The sequence below is a fragment of the Rhodnius prolixus genome, unplaced genomic scaffold, assembly GCF_049639745.1.
Source record: "Rhodnius prolixus isolate KJV_2025 unplaced genomic scaffold, Rpr scaffold_10, whole genome shotgun sequence".
In the NCBI taxonomy this organism is placed as follows: Eukaryota; Metazoa; Arthropoda; class Insecta; order Hemiptera; family Reduviidae; genus Rhodnius; species Rhodnius prolixus.
In genome coordinates this window covers 28,487,432-28,498,624 of record NW_027411615.1, presented here as the reverse complement: position 1 = coordinate 28,498,624, position 11,193 = coordinate 28,487,432, and positions in this window count along the sequence as shown.

The window sequence follows — 11,193 nt, the reverse complement described above, 5'->3', positions numbered from 1 at the left end:
GATCTCCAAATTCCACTCATCTCCGAACTTGCCAAAATTCGATATAAAAATTTTCACCAAAAACTCTCACTTCATCACAACCCTTTAGCTGCAAACTTGTCTTCAATTACGCTGCCCTCCAATCCTCGAAGACGGCTGAGGCGCCGTTGGTCCCGTGACCAACTGGGTGACTAATGGCGGCCATCACTGGATGGCCGTCATTCACGTCTGACACGCTATTGATTTATACCTATCACATTTACCTTACCCTGTAGAGGTGTAAATCTCATTAAAAGGATATATAAAAAAGTCAAAGTCAATATTAAAAGAAAAAAGTTGAATTTTTACAAAATAAAACGGACTTTAAAGTTAAACATATCTTACAATAATAATAATAATAATAATAATACTTTATTTGAAAAGAAATTCTAATACAAACATAAAAAATGAAAAGAAAAGTATTCTACGGCAATGGAAAACCGTCTGCCGGAGGTTGATATATATATCTGTACCTCGGAGGGAAAAGGCACCATGTCACAAAAAGTAAATTTTACAGGGGAGCCAAATGAAGATATTTTTCCAAATTCATTTTTTGTTCCACTTTTCCGGTTGTACTCTTTCCTGTACTTCTTCACCGTAATTATTACAGTTGGTATGGCCACTTAACCTCCCATATTTTAAAATATTTTATTTTGATCTCCATTGTGAAAAAAATTTATGCCCATGTAGTGCCTTTTACCCTTAAGCAATGAAGTATCATAGCGCTTTTTAAAAATACATAAATCGCTTAATAGTAAACATAGGACATTGTGCTTTACACCTCTAGAAAGAGCAACAAAAAATCTGTAAAATGATGCCAAAATCTGAAAATCGAAAAAAATGGACATGGTGCCTTTTCCTTCCGAGGTACAGATATATAAAATAACAATTACAAATTGCTTTATAAATTGACTAAGTAATTAAAAACAAAAACTGCTAAAAGAGAATACAAAAGATGAGAAAAAAAAAAACAAATAAATAATAATACAAATAAAATAGTAATAATAAGCAGAAAAAAGAAAAGAAAGTTATTCTCTTAAAATAAATTATTATTTTCTATTTTTTTCCTCTTCTTTTTCTTTTTAAGTAAAAATACATGAAATAAACTAAATATAAAAAAAATAAAATAAATAATAAAAAAGAAAAAAAATAATAATAATAATAAAAAAATAAACTAAATATAAAAAAAGAAAATAAATAATAAAAAAGAAAAAAAAATAATAATAAAAAATAAACTAAATATAATAAAAAAAAAAAAATAATAATAATACTCGTAATAATAACAATAATATACTAAATATATGAACTACTAAACTAAGTACATATCACTAAACTAACATATCTTACAATGGTTCCTTTATTTTCAAAACAGTTTACTTATCAACGGAATATTGTAATAATGTAGCGCATATAGGCAATATGGTTCAATCAGAATAAGCCTTAACAATATTTACTATAGTGTTAATGGAAACTGCTTGTTGTCGGCAATTGGTATAGAGGGTAAAGGCATTGCCTTAGTATATAAGCCTTTAGTTAGTCCATTCACGTACTGGTAACAACCGGCACCCAAACCGAATAACGCTGTACTTTCCTTGCTCTCCTCGATGCAGTCCCTCCTCTGGTCATACACTAACACATGAAACCTACACTGGTCTAACTTCTTTGCCACTGGGCTATAAAATCCCTTGAGATCCGTTTTATTGGACGCCAAAATTAAATGAACTTACTATAATATCTAAACCAAAAAATACTATTTATTCAAAAATTTAATTCAGAAATGCAATATTTTTGTTTTCACAGCTGTAGAAGGCAGAAGTTTATGTAATTACAGATTGAGTGCCTTTGCTTGCCCCCCAAAAATGAAATAAAATATATTTTTTTTGTAAGAAGGAGATTAAATTAGATTCTGACATGGGATATCTTGTAAGAGATATCTTCAACTTTCATTACGTTCTGTAATCTAGCTATCGCCTAGCAAAAAGATAATATGAACTCTGATTATTGGTACGTAACTAAAGCAACTGATGATTGGGTGATACTTTCTCTTCTTGACACAATCTGTTCAGAGGTGCTGAGTCTAGACTACGACGTGACTCATGGCCAGCTGTCCGTGGAGGAATCGCTTAAAGTTGTGCTATTTTTGCACAAAAGAGACTTATGTATGTTGTCTAAAGTTATCATCTCTAGACCTCGAAAGCTTCAAGGAACGTAGATGAAGAGGTATCTAAGAACTAGCTTTGACTCCAGGTCTTCGCAAGTGGGTAAGATCAATAGAGAATACTGGATTGAGCAGTCTGTATAGGGTGGATGGTTCTAGTCCTTGGTGTACCGTATTTCTGAATTAAGATTTAAGTTAGCACATTATTATAGCAGGGAAAGGTCTGATGGGTTGTCTTGTCGTTTGGAGTGGTATCTAAAGATATATTTGGGTCATTCGAAAATGACTAACCGTTGAAAGTTGATTGTAAAACACACTTAGAGAGACACGTCTTCTTCGAACGGTAAAAGAAGTGGTCGTAGATTTTTAGTAAATTAATTTCGTTTTTCAGGCGGTAGAATTCCTCTAGAAAGTTCTTGAGAGTAATAGAAGAAATGATTGGCTGAATTTTCCGCTAAATAAATATGGTGGTCAGAAAATGAGTATGGAATTAGCTGTGCATATCTAAATTGTGAGCATATCTAACCAGAAAGTTGAAGCTAAGGGATTAGCAATGCTACTGGTTCGAATCCAGCTGCTGGCCCTTAGATTTACTCTTTCTAGGAGCTTCTTACAGCTCATTTTCTATCACCGGACAGTGTTGTCTGTAACGAGAGAACACTGTCCGGAGGCCGCCATTGCATTAAAAAAAACTCCGGGCGCCAATAACCTTAGATGTTGACGCGCCTTAAATACGATACAAAAAAAAACTAGATTGAAATGGCCATGTGATTAGCTAGTAGATTAACTGGAGTTTTGATAATATATTATGTAATTGATAGAAGTTTTTATACACAGCAGAAACAAAAAAAGTTAAACCGAGAAAAAAGTGGAATAAAGGGAGAGATTCTACTATTCCTAATAGGATCTTCACTGCTTTCAGTAAGCCTGAAGGACGGTTCAGGCTATACATTTTTACATGCTTAATAGTAACAAGGGGGTAAATGCTTCTTAAGCAGAAAAAAAAGTTAGCGCCAACTTGAATCAGCCTGCAGGATATGGAACAGCGTAAATCGAATTTACTTTCCATTGAACTAATTGGACCTCTATTTTGCCCTCTACGGACAAGGTGGAGCAGCCATCCTGATTAACTTCAGCTAAAGCCCTAAACGGTATGAGAGCTTTTCGTACGATCTTCAGAAAGAATTCAGCCCTTTATAATTAAGTAACTTGTAATTTAATTGTTGTACCCTTCTTATCTATTTCAGATAAAAGAGGGCTTCTGCAAGGCTTTGGTCTGGAATTCAGCGAGTATTATTTTATATTTATTTTTAATTGGAAGAAATTAATGCAATAATTGCAGTATAGTGTAATGATGTAAACTGCAGCGCGTCATGTCAAATGAACCTTGTTACTAGGTTCCGCAATACCTCATCTTTAAAGTATGATCAATATTCTATTCAAAAAGTATTCTTGATCAATCCAGTGTTTTTTTTTTAAAAAGATTTCTACAAATTAAAGAGGCAGAGAATTCTAGGTAGTGAGAAATGAGATGCTTGCCTGTAGCGCTTAAGATAACCTTATCTAGTAACAGTCGCAGAGAAGAATGCAGAATAATGGAGAAGGCCTTACAGTCGCTTCTCATTTAAAATGCAAGATCATTTGGAAAGATTAGCTGCATTTCTTCCACAAATATTGACAGAAAACATGTTTAAATAATATTTAAGTTACATATTGGCAACCTGCTGGAAATAAAATGATAAATAGTTGTGGGTACACATATTGTAAAACGGCAACGGTTGTGAAACAGAACTCCGTACCCTGTAAGAACTACTACATTCTGTGTACATATCAGTGTATTTAGTAAATTTTAAATTTTTTAAGTTTATTAAAATGCGATTTAATCACAATTATTCGCCGCACCATCTAGCCAGGATTGGGTTGTAAACATCTCACAAGTGTTCCTGTACTTCTGGAATAATAGCAGACGCCAACCACCTAATTCTGGAATGTGCTAACAATACTAAAGGAAGAGAACGATGGTGGAGGGCTGTTCTAGCGACTGGATGTCCCTTACCTGCCAATCTAAACACTATTCTTGCTTCTGATGATGGCAACATTTACACAGAACTCTTTAAATTTTTAAATCATAATAGGATAACGCTGTAATTAATCAAAATATTAAAGACGCTCGTCATGTATAGGGTTAATAGAGTAGACAACTAAGAAATCAAAAACCAAAACTCAAAATAACTTAATGGATGTAAAAGAGGCAACTAAGTAAACATTTATAAGAAGATAATCATTGATTTTATTTTGGATCAATTGACAGAGGTATTTCTTCGAACACCCAACATTTAAATGTCTGAATTGCTAAGTACGAGTACAAGAGGCTAAAAACCAAGAGAGGAAAAAAAGGTAAAATTAAAAATAACTTACGTTTTAAATAATTGATTTCTCGTTACTCGTAAAGTAATATATCTATGTCTTTGTGAATCGCAGGAACCACATTGAAAAAGATAATATTGCGGATATTTTTTGGAATTTAAAGGCTAAAGACAAAATAAATCAAACAGTTGAAGTAGAAATAACTTTTGATTTGCAAAATAATAATAAAAACAAAAGTGAATTACCTACAAAATTTGGTACCGAAATCAGAATTGGTCAGTTACACTTAGAATAGAATATATTAAATTAGGGCGGCCTCAAGGCCTACGCCACTGCAACCTCTATAGATCTATTGTGGCTCCCCGACTTTAGAGCTCACCCTCCAGACCCGTCTGCTTAATCAGACTCTTAATTCTAGAGAGTGGCTCCTGGGTAAAGCTCACAGGCCTTGGGTTTTTTCCTCCCAGAGAAATAACATCCTTAGCCATACAAACCCCTCACATTGACCACAACACGCGCAGTGCCGTTTCCTTTTCTTCCTGACAGAACCTACAAAGGCTATCATCTGCCAGGGCCATGCGATGCATGTGTTTTCTGAGCCTGCAATGGCTAGTTAATAGGCCTACAATTATCCTTATAGCCCCACGGCCTTGAAGGATTAATTCTGCGGCCAGTCAGTTACACTTAGCCTCCAAGCAGGGTGACCTAGACTGTCCTTCAGGAGGCTTCAAAATTTCTCATTAAATTTACAAAATAGTTTTTTTGTCAAATTCTTTACAAACCACTTTTTTTGTTTAACTCCAAGAACTTAATAATAATAAAAAAAAAAAAACAGCAAATATTTCTGTTTTCAACATGTCTTCTAATTATTTTTTTATTTTTAATCGGTGATTTTTATGAAGAGCACAATCAGATAAATATTTAGAGCTACCAGTTTGTTAAAGTTGATAAATGTTGTTATCAAAACATCCGGATGACATGTCAATTTTGTGTTAAGTAAATATTTGATTTCTTCGAAGAGTGATTTGGTGGGTTGTCCCTTGGTTGGAGGAATTAGATTGGGTTGGTTGGTGTAGATCTGGTGAAGGAAAGTGTAAAGTATAGAGACAGGCAAGAGCCAGTTCTGGAGACAAATTCAAAGAGCCCTGGGCAGGGTACTGCTGGGAGCCAAATCGATTACTCTATGGATCTACTCGGCAGATGATTAATGTAAGAGGAATGAAGTTCTTGCGTGACTGATGAACACAGACTGCTGCTAACCCCCTCCTGACTCCATAATCACCGTTTCTCCTCAGCCAGCTACTCACTTGACTACCTCCACCATCTTCTGCTGGCCAAGTCTTAAACACCACACTTCCACTCTTCCTGCTAAACTTGCCAAATTACCCCTTTCCTCCGGCTAGATGTCCGACCACTATCACCTCTCGCTTCTCGCTTCTGGAGAAACATCCGGAGAAAGGGTAAAGCAATTCGTTCATCACTTCGCCCTGCAGCTTCACATTGTCAACCTACCAGTTTTTCCTTTTTCATTTTCCCTTCCTTTCTTTCTCAATTTTATCACAAACTGAGAGAAAAAAAAAATAAGATTGAGATTTTAAAAACTTCCGCATAATGTTCTGATAACTTCGGTAATTGAGTTTCCGTCCTAACCCATACCTCACTCACACACACATCTACATCAACTCCAATTTTCATACCCAATAAGTATATCAACCAATCATAGTTTTTTGGTTAAAACTTTTTTAATAGGACACTATAAGGGCGTTAAACTAAACTAGTTCTGCAAAGATAGTGATTTAAGTTAAAATAGTTTGCCTACTTTTCATATTATTTCCAGAATGACTTAAAAAGTTTTCTAAAATCGTTAAGGTTGTATTAATTGGCTGAATAACTTTAAAATATTTAAACATTTTTAAAGCAATGATTGGATATTTTGTTAAAACTGGATGGAGACGAAATTACGAGTATATCAAGGAAGGGATAAATAAAGCAGGAAAGATATCACTTAGCCCTACTCTTTCGATTGCAGCGTCTCACTTGTTTGTAGAGAAATCTGTCTGACCGGAACCGTCGTTTGTGTAAGTGGTGTTAGTTTCGTTTTGCCGAAAACATGATACTACACATGTAGTAGAGCAACGAATTGTCGTGAAATTTCACATGAAACTGGGTAAAACCGCTACTGAAACTTATCTTTTATTAAAAGAAGTTTATGGCGATGAATGTTAATCACAGTACGCGAGTTTTTGAGTGGTTCAAGCGTTTACCAAGATGGCCGAGAAGACGTTGGAGATGATGACCACCCGGGTCGTTCTTCCACGTCCAAAACGGATGAAAATATCGATTATAATTATACGATTTCAGTCCGTTGAAGCTGTGAAAGAAAAAGCTGCACGCGTCATGCAGCAGCTCACAGAAAAAGACTTCCAGCACTGTTTTGAACGATGGTAAATTCGCATGGAGCGTTGTAGCGATAGGGGAGGGGTGTATATTGAAGGTGACAATAACTAAATACGTATAAATTTAAAATAAAATGTTTTACAGCAATAGTCTCGTTATTTAATAGCCACACCTCGTACAATGTATCCTGTATTCTTGTAAAACGAGTTTAGAGTAATTTTTAGAGAATTCCTTTAGTTATAATAAAACAAGAAATATTTTGATTCTCGTGTTTAAGCGAATATCTTGAATAGAAGAAATATCGCACAAAATCGCAGAAGTTGTTGCAGAATAATAATAGAAACGGGACGATAGAGAATCCTGAATTTCGATCCAAGATATTTTAGGATTTTTGTTTCAATATTTTTCAGGACGTTTAATTTTAGTGTGATTTCATTAAACTCCCCATTACAGTATCCCATAAAGGTGCTATTTTTTATTGGACCTGTTAATATTAAAGCCAAAAAAAATTTAATAAATATTATAAATTTTGAAGAAAATTAGATTCTTGAGTTTATAAAAATTAAGGTCATGCGAAAGTTTTCTCCAGAAGCATTTATATATAACCCAGTAAATAGAACATAAATAACCAAGAAAACCCAGTAAATATAATAACATATAAATAACGCAGTAAACACGGTAAATAGAATATAAATAACGCTGTAAACCCAGTAAATAGTATACAAATAACTCAGTAAACCCAAAAGTTTTATGAATATCAGATGAAAACGATGAGTTGAAGGTATGTGGCTCTTGCAGTAATCAATCTAACAGGTCCAAACATGATCCTCGCCACAGATCTCCTTGTTTCGTATGGTTGATCCCTTTGTGGCTATAAGAGCCCATAGAACAATAGTCAGTAATGAGGCCGCATAATGTGAGATTTAGGAAAGACAATCAACCAGTTTACCATAATTGGGTCTTATCCTTGAATGAGACTACGACTGCAGATAGTTTTGGCTTAACCGCTGTTTGCGAGAGGTTACCAATTAAAAAAGAAATTAATAGCATAGATTTTGGTACTTCTAAAATTAAAAATATATCAAAAATGGCTAATGTCACAAAAATAAAGGTAAAATTAAAAATATTCTCTTAATAAATAGTTCAAAACTAATATAAAGAAAGAAAGAGCTTTTGATTTACAAAAAATAAGATTAAACGCTTCGATTTGTGGTAAGCAAGTTTGCCTTAAGGTCAACAGAAATAACTTTGAAATGAGATAAGTCCATCGTAATAACATCTAAGTACATTAACTTCAATTTTTATTGTGTAGCAAGGAAATTTACCAGCGAACAGCAGGAGTCGAAACATGTTTAAAATCGTTCCCACAGCTAACTTCGCTGCTGCCATCTAGGATAGACTTACATCTAGAAAGGCGTTCAGTTATCCCAATCTGCCTACTACCTTCCTATCTCGCTGCAAGAAAACTTTCTTGAAGAGGCTGTTTCCCCCTTAATTGGGGGAATCATCTTCAGTTGAACAATTGGGGAATGCGTCAGATGGGCGTTTTTTGCTACAGCATGTGTTTGTCGACTTTCCGCTGTATCTGAGTAAGAGTATACTTTACCACTGTTTGGATCGCTCACCAGCATTAAGAGTCTGATTAAAAGGACAAGTCTGGAGGGTGAGCTTTAGAGTGAGGGGAGCCACAATAGATCCAAAGGGGTTGCAGTGGCGTAGGCCTTGAGGCCGCCCTAGTTTAATCTATCTACCTCTGTTTGGAACGATTTCTTCAGAATATTTAGGGAGGTCATTGCCGGGAAGGGTTGAATTGGTTTCTTCGCCCAGTGGCAAGTATAAAGATCTTTTTGGCCTCAATGCAGAGTAAATAAGTAAACAGAAAAATACCTTTAGTGGATTTCTTCTTGTTATTAAACCCCCTTTAGTTGCTTCCCTCAATTGTGGACTATTTTAGAAAATTATTGATGGTTCTTACATTATATTGATAATTTTATTTCACGTCGTACTAAAAAAAAAAAAAAACTTATGTGGAAGCTTTGCCAGAGGTTTTGGAGCTTATCACCCAAACTTACACCTCAACAACCTCCAGAAGAATGGATACTTGCCAACTTTTCTTTAAAAAAAAAAATCCAACTAACATGCGCTTCTACAAAAAATATTGGCAAGTGATGAGTAGTGAATTTACTGGCTAAATCCAAAGATAGGCTATCAACAGTTAGCACACAATCAAACGGCCTTTTAGGCTTTTGCGCAAGGGCAACTTGAAGAAAACAAAGCAATGTTGAGTGTTTCACTGTTTTGGAAAGGAATATGTGAACAAGAATTCCTTTACATTGGACGCGAAAGTTGGTGTTACCAATAAAATTACCAAAGAAGAGAATTGAAAAACTCCAATAACATTGAATATTTTTTAAAAATAACCCCTATTTTCTTGACATAGCACAAGTCTTACGGCACAAACCTCGTTTCGAATACGGTGAAATTTCATACGTTTATATCTCTTTTATTATTTGTCAGAATTCTATGATTTCTTTACCAAATTGTAGAAAAAAAAACATAGGTGTATAGCTGGCACAAATTGCAATGTTCTAGAGATATTAGTTAACGAGATATTAAAAGGCTAATTTTGGAGGTATTCAAATTCATTCAAATTTCAAACGTTTATATCTCTTCTTGTATTAGACCAGAGGTTCTTAACCGGTGTTCCGCGGAACACTGGTGTTCCGCGAATATGGTCCAAGTGTTCCGCGAAATTTCAATTTTAAATGTATTGAAATTTAGAAACTTAAGAAAGATACGAAAACAAAAACTTGTTCCTTTTTTTTAATTTGAATTTAATTTTAAGTTCTTGCTAAATACAGAATTTCAAATTATTTAATGTTAGTGTTCCGCGAGAAAAATATATACATATAATTGTGTTCCGCGTTTATGAAAAGGTTAAGAACCACTGATATAAAAGGTTGAAAATTTTTTGGGCCATGAAATTCTGTAAAATTATGGCCGTTCTATATCTCCTACTGTGAACCACGTATTAATATGGATTTTTTTTTCTCTTATACACTTTGTTTTTCTCAATTATAAACTATAGTTAGGTTGTGCACAGATCTGTAAATCTAGAAGATATAAAGAGTAGAAAATTTTTTGGGTCATGAAATTCTGTAAAATTGTGGCCGTTCTATATCTCCCACTGTGAACCACGTATTGATATAGAATTTTGCTCTCTAATACACTTTGTTTTTCTCGATAATAAACTATAGTTATTTTACGCACAGATCTAAAAAGGTAGAAGATATAAAGGGTTGAAAATATTTTGGGTCATGAAATTCTGTAAATTATAGCCGTTCTATATCTCCAACTGTGAACCACGTATTAGTGTGGAATTTTGTTCTCTTATACACTTAGTTTTTCTCAATTATAAACTATAGTTATTTTGTGCACAGATCTATAAATGTAGAAGATATAAAGAGTTGAAATTTTTTTGGGTCATGAAATTCTGTAAAATTATGGCCGTGCTATATCTCCCACTGTGAACCACATATTGGTATGGAATTTTTTTCTCTTGTACACTTTGTTTTTCTCAATTATAAACTATAGTTATTTTGTGCACAGATCTATAAATGTAGAAGGTATAAGGAGTTGAAAATATTTTGGGTCTTGAAATTCTGTAAAATTATGGCCGTTCTATATCTCCAACTGTGAACCACGTATTAGTGTGGAATTTTGTTCTCTTATACACTTTGTTTTTCTCAATTATAAACTATAGTTATTTTGTGCACAGATCTATATATGTAGAAGATATAAAGGGTTGAAAATTTTTTGGGTCATGAAATTCTGTAAAATTATGGCCGTTTTGTATTTCCCTCTGTGAACCACGTATTGGTATGGAATTTATTTCCCTTGTTCACTTTGTTTTTCTCAATTATAAACTATAGTTATTTTGTGCACAGATCTATAAATGTAGAAGATATAAAGGGTTGAAAATTTTTTGGGTCATGAAATTCTGTAAAATTATGGCCGTTTTATATCTCCCACTGTGAACCACGTATTGGTATGGAATTTTTTTCTCTTGTACACTTTGTTTTTCTCAATTATAAACTATAGTTATTTTGTGCACAGATCTATAAATGTAGAAGATATAAAGGGTTGAAAATTTTTTGGGTCATGAAATTCTGTAAAATTATGGCCGTTTTATATCTCCCACTGTGAACCACGTATTAGTATGGAATTTTGTTCTCTTATACACTTTGTTTTTC